Genomic DNA, 22,961 nt, shown 5'->3' with positions numbered 1-22,961 from the left:
AATTTTTAACCGAACTAGCTGTAATGATCGGTATTTTAAGAATTTTAGCTACAATTTTGTCTATTTAAAAATAATCGTCAATATAGAAGTTTTGGTATATCCCCCCATATAACTGTACCTCCCGATTTTCGGGAATTTTCACTGGTTACGAAATTTCTTCCATTTTTGCGGGTCTACATTGTTTTGATGAAACTACCCTCAATTTGACTCTTGAAGTTCGCTGCAGCTATAAAACTTTTCCGCCAAAAAATTTAAAGTTAGGTTAACTCTTTGATATAGCCCCGTAGGTGGTACCTTCACCTAGCTGAACACATTTTTTTAGATTAGAATAGATAACACTGTGCAACAAAATGGAGGTGAAAGTCTGGTGCACGGAAAATTCCTCTTGGGAAAGAAAGGCCTTGGTGAGTATATTATGAACCCCGAAGCACAGATCCGCCGTGAGTCGAACTTCCGCGTTATGGCGTGATGAAATTTTTGTTAGAGACCCTGTGGGCCATCAGGAATTAGCGTTATATCTTTGTTCACTGTTGCTTAAGTGCTCTACAAAAACAACAAACAAAGATATAATGCTAATTCATGATGGCTTACAGGGTCTCTTGCAAAAACTTCATCACGCCATAACGCGGAAGTTCGACTCACGGCGCATCTGTCCTTCAGGGTTTTTAATATACACACACCAAGGGCTTTCATCTCCAAAAGGAATTATATCTTATCTCACAGTGTAATTTAAGCAATAGTGGGAGCAGCAGGAGTCTTTCCATTGTCGAAAAGTTGTTCCACCTAAAATTGTGAAAGGACCCTAATTATTCCATTTTAATTAAGACTATTTTATGGTGGAGGGTATAAAAACTTCGGCCCGGCCGAACATAACGACTTTTTACTTGTTTGTCTTCAGTTTTCTAAATACAATCGTTGAGTGAAGACGGTAAAGTGAGTGAATTAATCAGTTTTTTGTATTTTCTTTTATAATTGGAAATTTTATAATTGCATCAAAAAGGTGAATGGAAATATTTTATTGGACAAGGAAGAAATCGCATTTGGTATTGATAATTACATCAACACATTTTTCATATACATACATATGTAAATTTGATATATGGATGCCGATTTCCTGCTGACGATTTCAAGTTGTGTTTTTTTCACAACTAATGTGCCGTTTCCATGGTAAGTCCTTCGTTCTGTATTCGTTGTTCGACCCATAACTACGAATAGATTACTTATTTCCCCATACAAAATTTTGTGAACGAACAACGATTTTTCTACGTTGTTCAAGTTAAGATACTCTCTGAACGACGAATAAATATGTCCCATCCCTAACAAATAAGAGAATTTATCGAAAAAATAAATCATGACATGTCTAAATTCCAAACTTAAAAATTCTTGAAAACACACAAATTTTTCAGAAAAAAAAAGAAAATGATGAATGAAAAGTAATTGTTTTTCCTGTTTATTTAATGTGTATTTTGTGTGTTTTTGTTCAAATTTCCTTAAAAAACAAGATACAAAAAGAGACTGTGAATGACGAATGGTGTCGTGGGAACGGGTGTACGTATTTCGACAGGCGAACAACGTAATTCAAACGCTCGTGGGAACATGCTATAAGGAGAAGGGTTCAACGATGTTTCTATATATTTTTTTCTTTTTAAAAGTGTGACTTTTTATAAATAATTTCATTTCGTTTTTCTTTTATTAACGTCTGTTATGTATTTCTTTGGAATTTTTATGAACCTATGTGTCTGTTGTTGCTTTTGTGTGTATATATTAGAGATAGCCAGTGAGCGCTTACTGAGAGCAAGTGAGCATACATTTCAATGTGTTTTACATTGAAAATTACGCTCGCCCACTGGTGCCTGTGTTTGTTTTTTTGTGGCTTTGGGGTTTGTATTTATATTATATCTAAACAAATATTTGTTTGCACCAAAACAAATATTTGTTATTTTTAAATTATTCTACAGCAGAGCACTCTAAAAGATGAAAAAAAAAACAAAAATGGGTGGTATTTTGCTTAAAAAATCCATAAATACCACAAATATATAGTGCTTAAAGTGTACGAATACGAATTTTGCCACCCACACAGGCGCCATCTATACTTAAATGACGGAATAAATTAAACTTTCGTGTTGTTAATCTTAAATTTGTCTTCGTTATAGTAATTCCCATCAATTGTTTCATAATTTCATATAAAATGTGGAATTAATAACGATTTTATTCATTTTTGAAGTTTGTACGAATATGAACATTGCTTAATGTATACATTTCAAGAAGTCATAACATCATCATTTTTGGCTGTGTTTCAATTAGCTATCCATTTAAGTGGCATACCAAGTCCAAAAATACTGCAACATTTTTAATAACAATGTGAACATAAATCCCTGTGGACGACGGTGAATAGGAGACAACATAAGAGGAAACAATATAATTTTAAAGATGGTTAATAATTCGACATTCGGCTTATATGTAACTTTATTTAATTTCCAATTGTTCATAGTAACTTTTCAATGAAATGTGTTATTATAATAACAACAATTGTTGTGTATAAAGCTGCAAACATACATGAGCGCTTTAATATACAAACATACAATATTTTATTAGAAACAACAATTTTAATTTAAAGATGTGAAAGTACGGACAGACGTCATTTGGTTCTATCGACAATCAATCAGCATTACTGGACGATGTGTTATTCTTTCTGCTGTCAAGTTTTTGATGTAATCACATCGAAATTATGAAATATTGTCTATATTCGTGACTGCAAGTAATTGTCGTCAATTTATCAAATATTTGCCATTTGCGATGAAAATTGATTATACACAGGTATGCCAAGATAATCGAGGCGATGCCATTTTTAAGAAAACGAAGACATATACTTTTGAAAGTACTATACATTAACTGTCAGAAAGTAGTAAAAGTTATAATTAGACAGCGGAATCCTATGCAAATGCATATATGGTTAGGATGGTCGTAGAGAAAATCTGATTAGACAGAAACTCGTTTTATTACAAAATAAAACGAATTAGGCCCAGAAATTTTTGCATATTTTGCATATTCTGCATATCGTGCATATTTTGACATATTTTTACATATCTGCATAAAATGAGCATATGCAAAACCATATGCAAAAATATATTCAAGGATTTGTGGTCCAAATATCCCACCGAAATGGCTGAAATGTGGTATTAAGTCTTCGTTAGGGGTATGAAACTTTACACCTGAAATTTGTCCGCATGGGTCCACGTCTTCATATAGCCACCATAGAACGGTACCTCCCGATTTTCGGTATTTTGAAAGTTATAGCCTCAACATCCCACCGAAATTACTGAAAATTGGTATTTAGTCTTCGTTGGGGGTATAAAACACTCCACCTGAAATTTGTCGGTATAGGTCCACGTCTTCATATGGCCCCCATAGAACGGTACCTCCGGATTTCTGGTATTTTGAAGGTTGTGATCTCAATATCCCTCCGAAATGGCTGAAATTTGGTATTAAGTCTTCGTTGGGGGTATAAAACTTTGCACCTGAAATTTATCGGTATAGGTCCACGTCTTCATATAGACCCAATGGAACGGAACCTCCGGATTTCTGGTATTTTGAAGGTTGTGCCCTCAATATCCCTCCGAAATGGCTGAAATTTGGTATTAAGTCTTCCTGGGGGTAAAAAACTTTCCACCTAAAATTTGTCGGTTTAGGTCCAGGCCTTCATATAGCCCCCATAGAACGATACCTCCCGATTTTCGGTATTTTGAAGGCTGTGGTTATAAATTTCTCTATTTTATTGACTTGTCTGAAGAGAATTGTAAACAGAAAAATTTTACACACAATCATTTTTGTACCTATTATTAAAATATTTGTTGCATAAAATATGTAAAAGGCATAAATTTTGCATATGCAAATTGTGTGCGCAAATTATACATATTATATTAACAAAATTAACAAGGCTTACTTCTTCTGAGATGAATAATATGAATTTGTTGTTTTAATCATCAACGATTTTTAAACACACATTTAATTAATTAATTTACTTGAAACAGACACATACATATGTATAAATCCGGCTATGAACATTACAATTCTTCCAAGTAGAATTTCGGACACACCGCACATTGGCAAAATCTTAGATTTGTCATGCAGAAATAATAATAAAGGAGTGGATATAGTACTTGCAAAAATACATTTAATCTGGGCCAGGGACGTACGCAGGATTTCATTTCGGGGGGGGCCCAACTTGACCAAAATCATGAAAATTTGAAATGTTATTTAGTGTTACGTAAATATATTTTAAAGGGTTTGTAAGTTGATTTTATACGATATATTGACACAAAGTACATAAATTCAGTAGTATTTAGGGTACAATTTTATTTTTGTACAGAGTATAAAATATACATATGTAAGTTCTCGGATATATAGAATTGAAAAAAAAACCACATCAAAGTTTTTAATTTTACAACCGCAGAGGATTGCAATTGTTTTTGATATCGCAAGATTTTCGAAGATCTTAGATTAGATTTTGGGTATTCTTTTAATCCGATCTCTATATAACTCTATTCGCTATAATCTAAGAATAAAATATTATTTTTTGTCATAAAAACGCCAAATTTGCTTCTTTACTAGAAGTGATAGAGTCTGTACAAGACAAGTAAAAACTTCAGAAATTTAAAATCGGACGATACCGATTAAGACTCATAGACTCCGAATCCTTCTTGCAGTACTGTTTGAGACTACAAAACTCATGTTTGGGCTATGTCAAATCATTCGGCAAACTCTTAGCTAAATCGTGACAAAACACTTTAAGTGGAAAAAATTCCATGATTGTTGTTCCAGCTGTTATAGAAGAAGCATTATTTTCTTCATTTTACGAGTTGACTTTTTTGGACTCGATGACATTAAACACTTTGCTGGACTCAGTTCTTGCAACTTATTGGAACTAGAATTTAAATATTTCTTAAATCAAATGTATTGTTTAAAATGTTATATAGTTTTGACAAATAACAATCGATCCTTAAAGAACCCCACATAATTATTCGCTAATATTAAGCAAATTAATCAAGAAGGATCACTCTTGCACAAAAGAGTTTTATAATTATCATAACTTGTAATCGGTTGAAAACGAACAAAACAATCGTTAATTTTGATTTCTGAAAAAATTGGCCAAAAGATATGTGCTCTCAGCCTGTGTGAATACACAATCCCAAATATTTTCCCCAACAAATATGTATTCAGGAGCTTTAAGAATGTGATGGCCTATCTGGACGAAAATTTGCTAATAAAAATATCGAAACTTTTGGGATATTTATCTTAACGATTGTGGAAGTTCGGAATACATGCATATGTTTTGCTAAAAAAATTAATTTAGATCAAAGCGCAGAAGTGTTAAAATTTTGCGGAGAAATACCTGTAGAAATGGAGCGCAAAGTCAATTTTGGAAACTGATCTTATCCTTTCAATAGTTACCCCATCACAAGCCATTTTAGTTGATCACCGTAGTATTTTGAGCTTTGTCAGGAAGCTTGGACTTGCCCACGAAAAGTAGGATATCGCAGTAAACAAGACTACAAGAGTCAACAAGAAAAATGTCCAATATATCCTCGAATAGTTTTTAAACAGCATTTATGTTGAACGTTTAAAACGACCCTTTTCGCATTATTTGTTTTCCAGTCTTTAGCAATAGTGTAGCCCGCCCTCAGGCAGCAGAACTTATATGTCATACAAAAAAATGGACGAAATATAGAAAATTTTACATAATTTCTGAAATTCTAGTCAATAGCTGCTAAACCATTGTGAGTTGAACCATGTTACCTTTACAGAAAATCTTCCAAAAAGTGAGCTTAACAATTCCTTGCAACATTCTGAAGATGTAAAATGCTTCCTTCATGTTGTTTCAGCAGTATTTTATGTCACTCTTTTTACATCATGTATATCAAACACCGTTGACACGAATAGATTTTTCTCATATTTGGCAATTCGTGGTGAATTATTGATATATTTATTACATGATCGTGGAAAAATATTCAAGATACACCGTGATAGAGACATTAGACAAAGGCATGTTTAGATGAATTGTGTATCACATTCAAGCGAATATTTTTTTTCAAAGGTATCATTACGAAAAATTTGAAAGATTGGGAGATATGGTGCAAACTAGCGGGTGATTTTTTAAGAACTATAGGAAAGTTTTTCAATAAGAAACACATAAAAATCAGAAAAATGCATGAAATCTTTATTTGAGTCGATAGTAGGGTCCATATAATTTAATCTTCGAAGATTATTTCATGCAAATGTTGACCGTGACTGCGCCTCAAATGGTCCATCCGCTTAGTCCAATTTTGGCATACTCTTTCCAACATTTCGGCCGGTATCTCGTGAATAAATGCATCAATGTTGTCTTCCAATGCGTCAATTTAAGCGGGCATGGCACAAAAAATATTCTAAAGGAGTTAAATCGCACGATCTAGGCGGCCAATTGACCGGTCCCGAACTTGAAATTAAATGTTCACCGAACTCGCCTCTAAATAAGTCCATTGTTACGCGTGCTGTGTGGCACGTGGCACCGTCTTCTTGAAACCACATGTCATGAAGGTCAACCTCTTGCATTTTGGGAAAAAAAAGTTGGATGTCATCTCACGGTAGAGCTCACCATTCACAGTTACATTACGATTCGCATGATCTTTGAAGAAGTACGGTCCAATGATGCCACCAGCCCATAAACCGCACCAAACTGTGACTTTTTCTGGATGCATTGGTAGCTCTTGCAATGCTTCTGGCTGATCTTTACCCCAAAATCGACAATTCTCCCATTGAGCCAAAAATGAGATTCGTCGCTGAACACAATTTTTCGATAAAAAAGTGGATCTTCGGCCAACTTTCCAAGAGCCTATTCAAGCCCATTTGCAAGCGTTGTTCGTTTGTAAGACGATTCATTGTTAAATTATAGACCCAACTGAAGATGTTTGACGGTGAAGCAAAACACGAAACGTGCGTCAGCTGTTTTAACCAGTGTTGTCAAAAAGATAATAGATAAAAAATCGCCCTTTATATCAAATCTGTGGTACTTTTAGATATTGCATACATCTTATAGCGCTAATGCAGTTTTTCGAGTCGCTATTTTCTTTGTTCCCTTATCTATAAGTTTGCTAAAAAGGTCAAAACAAATTTCGAATTGGTTTCCGAGTTATAGCCCCGATTCAATATTTAGCCATTTTAAGATGAGAACATAAAATCTTAGCTAGATCTGACAGAACAATACCCAAATAGTGTTTTTGTCGTTTGGGTCTGTACTTTCATAAAATCCTCGGTAGAAGTTGTTTGCACATGGCTATCTTAAAAATGTTGGACAGAGTTAGTTGATGATCGGGAAAACATTCAAGTGAATTCGCTAAATATAGCAGATTTTAGCTGCTGTTGACGTAAACAAATTCATTTTACGTAATTTTTTCCCCTACTTTCTGCAAACAATTTGTCAAAAATTGCATAACAAAATTTTGGTCAAGACTCTGAGACAAATTTCTAATTGGCTTTTAAAATATTGTCCACGGAAAACCCTTAATAAATTTTGTCCAATATATATTTTTTCATGCACTTCCATTGAGTGTGATGCCTCGAGACCTCTATATAGCTCGAATATGACATAACAAACATGGAGTATATTCATTACGGAAGTCGTATATAATAGTGGATTGATATGACATGAAGAAGTAATTCAGAAACCATTAGAAGTTTCTCTCAAAAAGAGTATATGAATATACGAAAAATTTTCTTAAAAAAACTTATTAATGATGCTCATTTTCTGAACAGAAACTTCAGAAAAATATAAATTTTCATTTATCGACAGTAGCTTAACAAATTTTGTACGACCAAACCATATCGGGGGGGGCCCGGGCCCCCTGTGCCCCCCCCCCTGCGTACGTCCCTGAATCTGGCTTTAAATTTAAAATATAACGGTCAATTTTAGGCTTTAGTCTGATTATTTAACCGAGTGAAATTTGAGTATGTAGTCTTTCAGAAATATTCCTACAGAGAATTGTGGGTACAGATCCACGTCTTATTATAGCCCTACCCAATGAAGAGGTACCCCTCGAATTTGAAATATAACGGTAAATTTTAGGCTTTAGTCTGATTATTTAACCGAAATTAGTGAAATTTGAGTATGTAGTCTTTCAGAAATATTCCTACAGAGAATTGTGGGTACAGATCCACGTCTTATTATAGCCCTACCCAATGAAGAGGTACCCCTCGATTTTCGGTATTTTGAAGTTTTTAGTCACATTAGCAAAGTGATCGCAACTTCGTATGCGGAAAAGGTATAAAACACAACAAAATATTTAATATAGAAATGGTGAACACTTTGAAAATGGTGATGTGCTAATAGCTATTTTAATTTTAGATATTCAAAATGTCCACAGAAGCCCACGTTTTCGTATATCCCCTATAAAACGGTACCCCTCCACACAGAGTATTTTAATTAGAATAAATCTATATCTTCGAATTGGCTGCAATTTAGATATTGAATTCTCAAAGGATACAAATTCTTAAAAAGTTGTTCACTTCAGTTTAGGGCAGCACAACAACAAAAATTTGAGGAAACACTGTTATCACTGTGTGAGTGCATGGTTTTTCAATGAGGTCAAATGTGTGAGTGGAGAGAGAAGCTCTCTTTGCTTGCTCGCGAGTATGGCTATGCCGATTGTTTGTTTAGGGTATTTTGAAGATTGTATCCATATTTTCCAGCCAAAGTAACTGTAATTTCGGGATTTGTGGTATCCAAGGGTACACAACCTTTATTCAAACAACTAAGAACGGCATTAAGTTCGGTTTGGCGAAAATTTTTATACGAATTGTATTGAAGTGTAAACACGTTTGTGAAAGTATTCAACTCTTCCTGTTATTTTAGTAGTAGTACATATCTGTGGGTTTCAAACAAAACGACATAAGTCTATTTATGTAAATTTTAAGTTTTTAATCCGACGTGGCTGTACTTTTTGAGAGCGTTAAATATCACTTTTCCGTTAAAAAAACACTGATATATTTTTTGGAAAAACTAAGTAAGTGGGCCATTTTATAAAATAATTTTCATAATAAACTTATTATCAGAATATAATCAGCAATAAATCCCAGACATTTTCATAAAAATACACAAGACGACATAGTTCATTTTGGATAAAAATAAAATTAAAACATTTATTAATACTCTTTCAAGTGAAAACGACGTAAAACTAAATGTGTGCATGTTATTTTATATTACTTTTTTATTTTTATGTAGTTTACTCCCTAACACGAGTCTCGTTGCGTACTTTCTATGAAAAAAGAGATCCATGGCCCAAAAACAGCAAAAACTACTGATCATTCATTTAACTACTAAAGTACATAATTGTGATGTAATCGCAGTACAACAAAATGCATAAACACAGTCCCTGGCATAATAATTTTAACAAAATCTACATTTGTCTTAAAAGGCATATAATTATTGTCAGCATTCATAAAACGGTATATTAACAGCTTAGGGATTTTCTTTGACCTCTCAGCTAAATAAAAATTAATGGGTCAAAGAAATTCCAGCTTAATTTGTGATTAGATAGGCGAATGCTTACAAAGGGAGGCAAAAGCAAAACGGCATAAGTATTTTGACACGTCATAATTATGTTACTTTTGGTACTTAATCGTACCTTTTGGTACCAAAATTAATTGGTTTAGCTAAATTATTATCATTTAAGTAAAAAATGTACTTGAAAGTCATAGATTTTAACTTAAAATAGGGAATGTTGGTGTCAAAAGTTGTAATGAAATTTAAAATGACAGCTTCGGTGATAAATGTAGCTAATGATTAGATATTGCTGCACACGGTTCGCATTAACTAAATTTAAATGAAAGGTGCTTACACCTGGGAAGTTTTTGCGGTTTCTGAAACTACAATGTTCATAGATGCGAAAAAGCAAAAACAAAAAAATCGCCGGAGGGATTTTCAAATAAATCGCGGTCAAAGTTCGCATTTTTAGGGCTTTTTAGGTTTTCAAGATTTTGCTTGGAAACCGCAAGAGCTATCGGAATGGGATTAAAGAAAATGTTGTAGCAGTGAAAATTCTTTACAAGACTGGCTTGAATTCTATTTTCGTAGGTTTTGCCATTTTTGAGATATAGAAGTTCAATTTGGGACAATGAACTGACTGTATGGCCCCCTATAAAACAATGTCATGCAGGGTGCACCTTAACTAACTTTGAATGAAAACCGCTTACACCTGGGAAGTTTTCGCGGGTTCTGAAACAGCAATGTTCATAGATGTTCAAGAAAAAATCGCTAGAGGGATTTTTAAATATATCGCGGTAAAACTTCACATTTTTAGGTTTATTTTAGGTTTTCGCAATTTTGCTTGGAAACCGAAAGTCCTATCGAAATGGGGCTAAAGAAAATGTTGTAGCTGTGAAAATTCTCCAGGGTATAGACCGTTATGATTTGTTCCTAGGGTTTACCATTTTTGAGATAAAGAAGGTCACATTTTTAGGTTTTTTTGTTAGGTTTCCACGATTTGCTTGAAAACGATAAGTCTTATCGATATGGGAGTAGAGAAAATCTTATAGCTGTGAAAATTCTTTATTGATTTTCGTAATTTTTTCCTAGGTTGTACCATTTTTGAGATATATAAGTTTATGTTGGGAAATTGCCGTCAGTATATCGTCGAAATTTGAACTTCTATATCTCAAAAATGGTAATATATTACGAAAACATCATAAAGGACAATCATGGCCAACAATTTCTTTAATCCCATTTCGACACGGCTTACGGTTTCCAAGCAAAATCTTGAAAACCTAAAAAATCCTTAAGAATGTGAACTTTGACCGCGATTTATTTGAAAATCTCTCCGCCGATTTTTTTTCTATTTTTCTCATCTATGAACAATGTAGTTTCAGAAACCGCAAAAACTTCCCAGGTGTAAGCACCTTTCATTTAAATTTAGTTAAGGCGCACCGTGTGCAGTTATATATTTATTTTGTAACGAATAAATAACATAATACTGAAAACTCTGTAAATATGCACGATCTAGGCAGAACATGTAAAAGTACAGAAGTTGCTCTCCGGTAAATAGAGCAGAATTACAAATCTAACTTTACTTATGCACACAAATCCTCATCTTCCGAGGAATTTCGATGCCAAAACAAGTTTTCTATTAGGGCTAGAACCTCTAGACATTAGAAAAAAAAATATTTGAAACCATATTTTGCTATTCCACTCGGTTGATAAGGCATAGCTACAAAAATTGACAATTAGATTTTCAATAAAAATCATTTACACCCCACAATCCTTGTGGCAGGGCATATTCTGGAGTGATAAAAATATATTTGAACATAATTCCTCTTAAAATACACTTTTCAGTAAGCTTGAGTCAAAAAACCGCCATAAAGTGGGATATCGTTGTGAAATAAATGTCCTTCTGATGCTATTTCCATGTTATGTATTCATTTGCAGAACACTGCTACTATAGTAAGGCTGAATTTTGTGGAGCAAGCTTGGAGCATATTTCGGGTTCAAACTTAGAGTTATTTCCTTCAAATATCACATTTGTAAGAGAGTCCGAAATCCGCAAAATATTCAGAGATAATGGGAGAAAACCATCGAAAATGATGTTAAATGGTAAATCTCTTGAATATCCTTATATCCTTGAATTATTAATCCGTAAATGGGTCCACAATGGTACAGATGTGTGTGATAATAATCAAAATATAAAACAAAAACATTTTTAATTGTTGAGGTCTAAAAATCAATAGAACAATTTTGTCAAAATACTTATGCCATACAGTGAAATTTTACATCCATTACAAAACTGCAAGCGTATATTGGAATTGATAACATTTATTAGTAATTTTAAGCACTCTAGTAAAGGATTAGACAGAATATTTTTTCATATTTTTGAAGAAGACTAATCCGGTAAGAAACCAAACACATCTTTTTTTCAAACTTGTCAAAATTATTATTATGTAAGTTGCAGTTGATGCTATTAGTACAAATTCTACACAGAAAAAAAGACACACCGAAAATTTTGATTAAAAGATTCATCACCATATTTTTAATAAACATATTGGGAAAATATTTATCAAACAAGAAAATGTTACTAAAAAGCGACGATAAACGATTTCAAACAAATAATTCATAGAAATTTGTTTAAGTTTTTTAACCAATATTTTTTGTTATAATGGTTTTCAACGTTTGTCACATGTTCTCGCTCTCAAGAGCGAGAGAAAATAACTTTTTATGGCGTAGAGATAAAATAACTTTTTATACCCTACAACAATGTGCTGTCTTTTTGTGTGGGTATGCAATTTTTTCGTGTGGCGTTTAGTTTATTTGTTGCTCCGGTGAATGCTTGTATGTATACTAACCCCCAGTTTTTGTAACTTATTTTTGTTCGTTCGTCTATATTCGTAATAATTTAGGCATTCATAGCTCAGCCCCCAGATGACATACACATTTAATTTTTAGTATACCCGTTCCAAATATCGTTAAGGATTCCTCATTTAAAAATCAGCGCTCTACATTTGCGCTAAAGCGAGTAAATCGATCTACAAAATTTGACAATTCGTGTGAGAAGAATAAAAATTTTTACAAAAACTGGGGGTAAAACTTTGGTTTGTTGTTTTTATGAACCTAACAAAAGTAGAGGAAAAGAAAAAAATGTTTTGTTCTGTTTCGATAATGCAAGAGACATTTATTTTTTTAACCAACAGTTTGGTTTAAGACGTTTGTTCTGTGCAGATCGAATGTGTAAAAATAAATCAGTGTCTATGTGTAAAATAATGGTGGTTATACAATTTATGATTGGAACCAAATTTTGAAATTTAATCCAAAAATCTGAAAAAGGAGAATGGGAATATTTTATTGGGCGAAGAAGCAATCGCATGGTAATACTATTTTATATATTTGAAATACGATGCACCTATTTATTACATTTTATTCCAGATGCCAACTTTTCGCTGATGATTTTTAATTTGACAGGAGCATTTTGTTTTATTTCACAACTAACGAGAAGCGTTCAACGATGTTCCTGTATTTTATATTTAAAAGTGTTTTATTTGTTTTCTTCTAGTTAAACTCAAGTGTGACGCTAAATTATTACTTTCTTTATAAATTGTTCCATTCCGTTTTTCTTTCATTTGTTATTTTTTGTACGATTTATAATAATACTGCTGTCTGCTAGATAACCTACTGCTTAATATATAATGTGTTTTGTGTAGAGAACCACATTTTCCTATTCGCAGTTTTTGCATTATTGCAAATTACATGGTGCACTAACGTTTTAATTGTCCAATTGGATTTTTATACATACGTTGCAAAGCGACCCATGGCTTTGCCACCTTTTTGCAGAACGATTCCCCAGCCGTTTGCCTGGCTAGGCTCCATAAAGAAATTTTGATTTGTGAAAAGCTAATTCCCAGGGTTAAAGGTGCAGGGTATCACATGGTCGGCCCCGTCCGACTATAGTCTTGGCTTACTTGTTTATTTACATTTTTGTCAAGTGTTTTTTATACCCTCCACCATAATATGGGGGTATATTACGTTTGTCATTCCGTTTGTAACTACTCGAAATAATAATTCTAGACCCTACAAACTTTATATTCTTGATCAGCATGCAATTCTATATCGATATAGCCATGTCCGTCTGTGGAATTCACTCTAGAGTCCGAACGGATTGCAGTAGGTGAAATTTTGGCAAAATCCATTGTATGTACGTAGGAATTTTGGTATTGAAAACGGGCTATGACGTGTCGTCATTTTAAGGAATTTTTAAGATATTTGCCCCACTGGACCACCAAATTGGCTGTAATTTGGTATTTTGTATCTCTAGAGGCTAAAAAACATTTCTAGCAAAACTTTTTATATAGGTACACGTTTTCATATAGCATTTCCAACAAAAGATGTTTATATAGGTCAACGCGTTGATATACCCCCCATAGAACGGTACCTCCCGATTTTCGGTATTTTGAAGGTATCAGGCTCATTATAACACCGAAATGGCTGAACTTTTGTATTTAGTCTTGGTTTCCACATTTATAGGCATAGGTCAACGCATTTATATAGTCCCCTTGAACGGTACCTCCCTATTTTCTCTAATTTAAAGGTTGTGGTCTATATCTCCAACCAAAATGGCTGAAATTTGGTAGAAGATTAAAGCTGGGGGTTTACAACTTTCCACCTGAAATTTGTGGGTATAGGTCGACGTTCTCAGATGGCCCCCATAGAACGGTACCTCCCGATTTTCGGTATTTCGAAAGTTGTGGCCTCACATAACCCCCATAGAACCGTACATATCGGTTTTCGGTGTTTTGAAAATTGTGGCCTCAATACACCACCGATATGACCGAAATTTGGTATTAAGACTTCCATGGGGGCATAAAAAAATTCAGAAGAGAATTATCAGTGTAAGTCTATGTCTTCAAATAGCCCCCCATAGAAGAGTACTTCCCGGTTTTCTGTATTTTACAAATTGTGCCATCAATATCCCATCGAAACGGCGGAAATTAAATATTTAGTCTCCGTTGGTGTTATATAACTTTTCACCTGAAATTTTCCGGTATTGTTCCATGTCTTTCTATAGCCCCCATAGAACGTTTCCCCCAATTTTTGTTATTTTGAAAGTTTTAGCCACATTATTCAACCGGAATTACAGAATTTTAATATTTAGTCTTCGCTGGAGTAACAAAACTTTCCTCCAGAAATTAATCGGTACAAGTCAACGTTTTATACAGCCTCCATAGAATGGTTCTCCCGATGTTAGTTAACTATCCAAATCCAGAATATCCAGGTTTTAGCTCTAGCCGGTATTGCCCAATTTTATGTATTTCGCTCAATTCGGAAAATATTAAATATTGGTCCACGTTTTGGAAAGAACAACGATGACGCCCCTGTGAGATGTTTTCATTTTCCTCCGATCTTTTTCATAGAAATTTAAGACACTGGCACGACGTGTGTTGTTTTTGCTGTAAAGCAGACCAACCAAATTTTGGTGTGTGCATTCGTCGAAATTCGACGACACATACTAGTGGAAAAGGTTTGAATTGTTTTCGCAGACACTTTCGTCGGAGTTGTGTGAGGTTGCCAAGGAAAAACTTCTCATTGAATTTTTTTCTTTGCTTACCTGACGATTGATGTTTGCGTATAACAATGTTTTTCTTTGAAGAAGTTATTGAAAAATAACTTCGGTGGAGAATATCCACAAACAAAAAACAAGTAAGAAAAGTCTATAGTCGGACGGAGCCGACCATGGGATACCCTATACCACTATCCCTGGACAATCGCTCTCCACGGAACATCTTTTCAATGATTGTGAAAATTTAATTATCAAATATCAGAGATGTAATGTATAATACTTATGACCAAAACCAAAAAGTTATCTAGCATGACAAAGACATTTTTGTAGCAGGAAAGGAAAATTTAGTTCACACAAACTAAAATGTAATGAAACCCACTTATGTAGTACTACTACTTCCGTTGTTTAACCGCTACGTTCTTGAAATTTTTACCAATTTCACACAAAAGTTTCAGTCCATTTAACCACCTAAGTATTATCTGATCTTCACGTTGGTTTGTACGCTTCTTCTTCATCATAAACTCAAACTTTGTTTACAATTTTGCGGGTTATTATTTTGACCTACAGAGCCGCTACAAAATTGGTTAAAATTTTGTTTTTGGTCCATTTCATCCCCTGAACATTTGACGATCATCACCAAAAACTAATCATTTCTATACGGGCCCGAACGCAACCTCCTTAAAAAATTCGTTACAATCGGTCCGTAATTGCGGCCTTAAGCTTGTTTACAATTTTTAATGGACGGACACACATCGCTAAATCGCTTTATCTCGTCGAGATATGACAATATGTAGCATTGGAGTAAAATGTGGTTCTCTACACAGAGCCCATTATATATTAGGCAGTAGGCCCGTTATCTAGCAAACACTTTATTGTAACCCAACATACCAAATAAAAATAAAAAGTAATAGGACTTGAGAATAATATTATAAAAATAGAAAATTCACAATCAATTTGTAACAATGCTTGTAAAACTATTACTGGCACAAACTTTTCTAAAGTCTGCCTGACTTTTGTTGATAAATTAGTTTTCGTAGATTTTTTTTTTTTTTGTATTTTACATCGATTTCTTAGTTTTTATGTGATTAAATGTATATCCGCGTTGTGTGAACTAAATAATTATATCCGTGTTGTGCTAAAATATAATTGCCGATGCCTACAAAATATAAAACAGTGTTAAGAGACAAAAAAGTAATTGAACTTTTGAATCATAAAAAAAATGAATCTGAAGAAGTTTTTAGGATTGGTGATGTAAATAGCGGTTGTGATGAAGTGAATACGAACATAGTGAAAGTGACGAAACTACGAATAATTATATATTTGACCTTCATACATATGTTCCCAACCCTATTTTCTAAGGGACACGGAAGATTTCTTTCATATTAATGAGTGCATGCCGCTTTATATTGGCTTAATGACATACTTGTTATCGCCGATTCCGAAAGTCGTGTTTTACCACACCATTTGTATAAAAGTTTTTCATGGTTGATCCGGAAATGTCGTCTACATTACGCTGAGGGATATTTTGCCACCGTTGGAAAGTATGATGTTTTTACCCGACCTGAGAATCGAAACCGTGCATACAGAGTGCAAGACGCACAACTATTACACAAGAAAAGCTATATAAAGTAAGTTCAATTTACAAAATTAACTGAAATAATTATCATTAAATTTCTACTTTTCATAGATGCCGCAACTCCAATGACACATCCATTCAAGACAGTTCGCGAAAAATCGTATAAAGATGCGAAGCAATAATAAAACCAAAAAACGTAACTGTAAATATAATTATTTTAATTATACCATAGAGTGAAAACTTAAACCACTTATCAACTTTATTAAAATTAAAAAATAGCAATGATAAAATACACTACACATTTTGTTAATTTATAACTAAATCTCAAAATTTGAACTGAAATTATAAAATTTTAATAAAAATTTAAAAAAATATATGTAAGCTTGTTTTACTATTACATGGGTAAGCTTAATATAATATTAATTGCATAAGCTTGTTCTACAATTACAAGGGTAAGCTTATAAACAAGGGTTCCGTTTCGATTTTTCTACAGTTATGACATAAGCTTTTAACAATAAATTTCTCAAGTCTTTTTTAAGCTTAAGGCTTATGTTGGTAAGCTTATTATAATATAATTCTCAAGCATTTATGGTATGTTGGGAATTTACATCAGAGGAAACGTCAGTAGTTTTTTTTTCATATGTAGGCTACTTTGCGAAATATATATCGAGCCCTTCCCGCAAAAAAGGTGTAAGCGACAAAAAGCTAATTTTACAGGAGACGGTTTTTATTGAATAACTTTTGATATAACCAAAATTGTTTATTCAAATTTGGTATAGTTCTGTTATTAAGTCCTATTTACTGAAAAAATAAAAAAAAATTGTGGAATATCTTCAATATAACGGTAGTTTGTGTCGCTTACATCTTTTTCGCTGTCACGCAATCAGGCTTTTACTTTGAGAAGTGGCGGTTACATCAAAAAAATTATTTGAAACAAATCATTTTTAGTGTAATTCTTATCTACAATTTATTTAATATTCTTCATAGATTTCCGTAAAAAAACGAAAATCGAAAAAATGTCGCTTACATCTTTTTCGCGGGAAGGGCTCGATATGTCCTCAAGAAAAAAATATCATCTCAAATTGCGAGCTTCTCCTTCGTGATATACTTTTACCTTATTTAAAATTACGCGTTGATCGGACTATTATTAAGACCTACAGAGCCGCTAGAAAATTGGATAAATATTATGTTTTTGGTCCATTTCACCCGCTAAATATTTCACGATCATCACCAATAAGAATAGGGATCTATTCTGATCTGAACCCGACCTCCATACAAAATTTCGTGACGTCCATAATTGCGGCCTGGAGCGTGTTTACAATTTATAATGGACAGACGGACGGACGGACACACATCTCAAAATCGCTTTATCTCGTCGAGATATGAAGATTGGTATACCACATTGGGGGTCTCCGACGAATATTTCGCGGTGTTACATGAATTTTTACCAAAACAAACTTATAATACCCTTTTTCCACATTGTGGTATAGGGTATAACAAGGGAACTGATGAGATTCTGTGGCGAGAATCGAAACTATAGTATTCCCTGCCTTACCGCTTGGCGAACAATGCCAAATCTTTTCCACTAATAAACTAGTTGTTTTAAAATATTAAAACACCAACAATGGGATTAAGCCAGACTATTTTGAAAAAACAAAATTGCAAACGCTACCCCAAAAAAAAAAAACCCCACAATGTTTCTAATTGAAGACACTGGCACGACGTGTGTTGTTTTTGCTGTAAAGCAGACCAACCAAATTTTGGTGTGTGCATTCGTCGAAATTCGACGACACATACTAGTGGAAAAGGTTTGAATTGTTTTCGCAGACACTTTCGTCGGAGTTGTGTGAGATTGCCAAGGAAAAACTTCTCATTGAACTTTTTTCTTTGCTTACCTTTATACTTCGAGCTGACGATTGATGTTTGGGTATAACAAGTTTTTTCGTTGAAGAAGTTATTGAAAAATAACTTCGGTGGAGAATATCCACAAACAAAAAACAAGGGAACTGATGAGATTCTGTGGCGAGAATCGAAACTATAGTATTCCCTGCCTTAACCCTTGGCAAACAATGACAAATCTTTTCCACTAATAAAAACTAGTTGTTTTAAAATATTAAAACAACAACAATGGGATGAAGCCAGACTATTTTGAAAAAAAAAAAACAAAATTGAAAAAAAAGAACGAAAACAACATAAGTAAAAATGTGTCATTTTTGCAAGAAATAAAAAGCACACGCAAAGATACGTTTTAAAAAAAAAATTAATAAAAAATACATTTATAAAAAAAATTGAATTTTTTTATTCCTAACGTTTGCTTTTGACATGCTCTATTAATATGTACGAAAAATCCAAAACAAAATCGTCGGCATGTAGCAAATATTGCTTCCGCTCTCCTGAACAATTTGATTTTTAAACTTATGCCGTTTTCCAAGAAAACCACAGATATATCCCAACTGATAACACCGCCCGACAGAGAAAGTTACACATGAACCGGACTATATACGTCTGAAACTATAGGAAAAATTAATAAAATTACACTTCAGATTTTTCGTTTTCTCATCCTGCTGACCTTTTAAAGGACATTTGAATTTCAAAGGGCAAAATTTTTCAAAAAAATATTTTAAATACTTGTACTCATCGCACGATGCTGGGTTGTTGTCATATTAAAGAGGAGAATATTGGCTTTATATAATAATTTTCATTTATTGCATTCCAGGATAACAAGGACATCAAAAAGTCATTGAAAAATCAAATACTAAAAAATCATTTGAAAACATCCTGCAATTTCTTTTCAAAAAAATATGTGTTAACACTTTATGTAGTGCAGCACTTCCCGAATTTTCAATATCCTAGCTTTGTAACTTTTTTTAATACATATTTATATGAAATTCTTCAAAGAAAACAAAACATTTTATTCTATATCAATGTGCGACACGAACAAATTACAAAAAAATACGAACAAGCCATATTCTGACACCGCAGCATGATAGAAGACCAAAAATAAGTAGACACTTTCGCGGTTATGGGCCCCAAAGGTTTGGGGCCTTGTCGTCAAAAGGGACCATTTTGTCAGGCTCATATTTTCTAAACCGTCAAGGTCAAAATCGTCAAGGTCAACTTTCCTTTATAATTTCAATTTTTTATATTTTTTTTTAAATTTTGTTCGTATCGCACAATTATATAGAAAAAAATGTTTTGTTTTCTTTGAAGAATTTCATATAAACATTTATTAAAAAATAACTTACAAAGCTAGGATATTGAAATTTCGCGAAGTGCTGCACTATATAAAGGATATTAACATATATTTTTTGAAAAGAAATTGCAGGACATTTTTGATGTGCAAGGACATTTTTGATGTTCTTGTTATCCTTGCATGCAATAAATGAAAATTATTATATAAAGTCAATATTCTCCTCTATAATATGACACCAACTCCAGCATTGTCCCTATAGTTTCAGAAGTATATAGTCCGGTTCATGTGTAACGCAATTTCTTTAAAATTGTCGGACGGAGTAATACATACTCCCTTCAAAACAGCTCATATGCGGCGTCATCATTGTTCTTTCCAAAATATGGACCAATATTTACAATTTTCCGAATTGAGCGAAATACATAAAATTGGGATATATCGGCTACACCAAAACCTGGATATTATGGATGTGGATAGTCAACGAACATCGGGCGCACCGTTCTATGGAGGATGTATAAAACGTTGACATGCGCCGATAAATTTCTGGAGGAAAGTTTTGTAACTCTAGCGGAGACTAAATACGAATATTCAGTTATTCCGGTTGAATAATGTGGCTAAAACTTTCAAAATACCTAAAAATTGGGAGGGAGAATACCGGAAATTTTCAAGTGGAAAGTTGTGCATCAACAACGGAGACTAAATATTTAATTTCAGCCGTTTCGATGGGATATTTATGGCACAACCTTAAAAATACCGAAAATCGGGAAGTACGCTTCTATGGGGCCTATTTGAAAACATGGACTTATACTGATAATTCTCTTCTGCAATATTTTATAACCCCATGGAAGTCTAAATACCAGCTAACACTAAATACCAAATATCAGCCATTTCAGTGGGATATTGAGGACACAACCTTCACAATAATATGAAGGCGTTGACCTATACCGACAAATATTAGGTCAAAAGTTTTATACCTTCAACGAAGACTAAACGCCAAATTTCAGTTATTCGGTGGGATATTGAGGCCACAGTCTTCAATATACATATATGAAGACATGGGCCTATACCGACAGATTTCAGGTTGAACGTTTTGCACCCCCAGCTAACACTAAATAACAAATTATAACACTAAATAACAAATTATATAATGACGCTAAAACCTTCAAAACATCGAAAATCGGGAGCTATTGTTATATGGGGGCTACATCAAAACGTGGACCGATAACGATAAACTTCTGGAGGAAAGTTTTGTAACCCCGAAAAAGACTTAATACCAAATTTCAGCCACTTCGGTGTGATACCAAGGCTAAAACCTTTGAAATACCTTAAATCGGGATACCAAATTTCAGCCCTTTTGCAGGGATAATATAGTTAAACCCATGGTATCGTAAAATTTTGAATATGTTATGTCAAAATAGCCTTTATGTTGTTAGGGAAATTACAACAAAAATCATTTTTTATAAAGGGATTTGACTTTTCATATTCGAACAGCTGGTGTGAGACCACACCTGGGTAATTGTGCCATGGTTAAAACCTTAAAAATACCGAAAGTCGGGAGGCACCGTTCTACGGGGGCTATATCAAAAAGTGGTCCTATTTTTGGTAGACATGTTTTTTAGCCTCTGCACACAGAAAAAAATGGCCTCTATAACATATGTCCCAAACATATTTTGCAGCAAACATATTTTTGTTTGCAAGCAGTCCCAAACATAACAACGCCTTTCATAAAGCAAAAAAAACTGTTTTTTTTTTTGAGAGATTAAAAAAACAATTTTGGCGAGTTTTTGTTTTTATTGACTAACAACCACCACACATCACCAAACAAAGCAGAGACAAATTTTGCTGCTTTTTACACCCTCCACCATAGTATGGAGGGTATATTAAGTTTGTTTTTCCGTTTTAACGCATTGAAATACTCATTTGCGACCCTATAAAGTATATATATTCTTGATCAGGGTAAAATTCTGAGTCGATCTGTGCACGTCCGTCCGTCCGTCCGTCCGTCTGTGGTAATCACTCTAGCATCCACAAAAATGGAGATAGGACGCTGAAATTTTGGGAAAATGCGTCTTTTGTTTGCAGGCAGGTCAAGTTCGATGATGGGCTATATCGGTCCACGTTTTGGTATAGCCCCCATATAACGGTACCCCCCGATTGACAGTATTTTGACGTTTTTGGCTACATTTTCAGACCGATGTAGCTATAATTTGACATTTAGGGTTCTTAAGTGTCAATAAACTTATATAACAAAAGTTGTGGACATAGGCCCACGTTTTGGTATAGCCCCCATATAACGGTACCCCCCGATTTACGGTATTTTGACGTTTTTAGCTACATTTTCAGACCGATTTAGCTATAATTTGACATTTAGGGTTCTTAAGTGCCAATAAACTTATGTAAGAAAACTTGTGGACATAGGTCCACGTTTTGGTATAGCCGCCATATAACGGTACCCCCCGATTTACGGTATTTTGACGTTTTTAGCTATATTTTCAGACCGATTTAGCTATAATTTGACATTTAGGGTTCTTAAGTGCCAATAAACTTATATAAGAAAACTTGTGGACATAGGTCCACGTTTTGGTGTAGCCCCCATATAACGGTACCCCCCGATTTACGCTATTTTGACGTTTTTAGCTACATTTTCAGACCGATGTAGCTATAATTTGACATTTAGGATTCTTAAGTGTCAATAAACTTATATAACAAAAGTGGTGGACATAAATCCACGTTTTGGTATAGCCCCCATATAACGGTACCCCCGATTTACGGTATTTTGACGTTTTTAGCTACATTTTCAGACCGATTTAGCTATAATTTGACATTTAGGGTTCTTAAGTGCCAATCTATTATAAAAAACTCAAATGACGTTCGTACGTGAATCAAAAACTCGACCAATTTACAACCGATTTGTCTCGCGATTGTCTTAAAATGTTCCTATTTATCCAAGGAAGGATCTGACGTATTTTATTTTTGAGATATCGCGAAGAATCCGCGAAAATTTGCAAAAATATATTTTGAAGAAAGATTGCCAGAGAATATTGTCTCAAAACATTCGTATTTATCCAAGGAAAGATATGATGTATTTTATTTTTGAGATATCGCAAAAAATTCGCGAGAATTT

The 22,961-nt window shown here is 33.8% G+C and overlaps 1 protein-coding gene and 1 pseudogene across 1 annotated transcript in view; one reads left to right on the top strand and one right to left on the bottom strand.

Moving 5' to 3' along the window:
* Oct-TyrR (Octopamine-Tyramine receptor) overlaps positions 1-22,961 on the top strand; it is a 115,055-nt gene that overhangs the window by 4,208 nt on the left and 87,886 nt on the right. The gene's annotated exons all lie outside the window — the stretch shown is intronic.
* On the bottom strand, positions 6,249-6,737 carry LOC141403159 (uncharacterized; annotated as a pseudogene).

This window comes from Musca autumnalis, unplaced genomic scaffold, assembly GCF_047663935.1.
Source record: "Musca autumnalis isolate F117 unplaced genomic scaffold, ASM4766393v1 scaffold_4, whole genome shotgun sequence".
Lineage (NCBI taxonomy): Eukaryota > Metazoa > Arthropoda > Insecta > Diptera > Muscidae > Musca > Musca autumnalis.
This window is presented reverse-complemented; position numbering and strand designations above follow the sequence as displayed.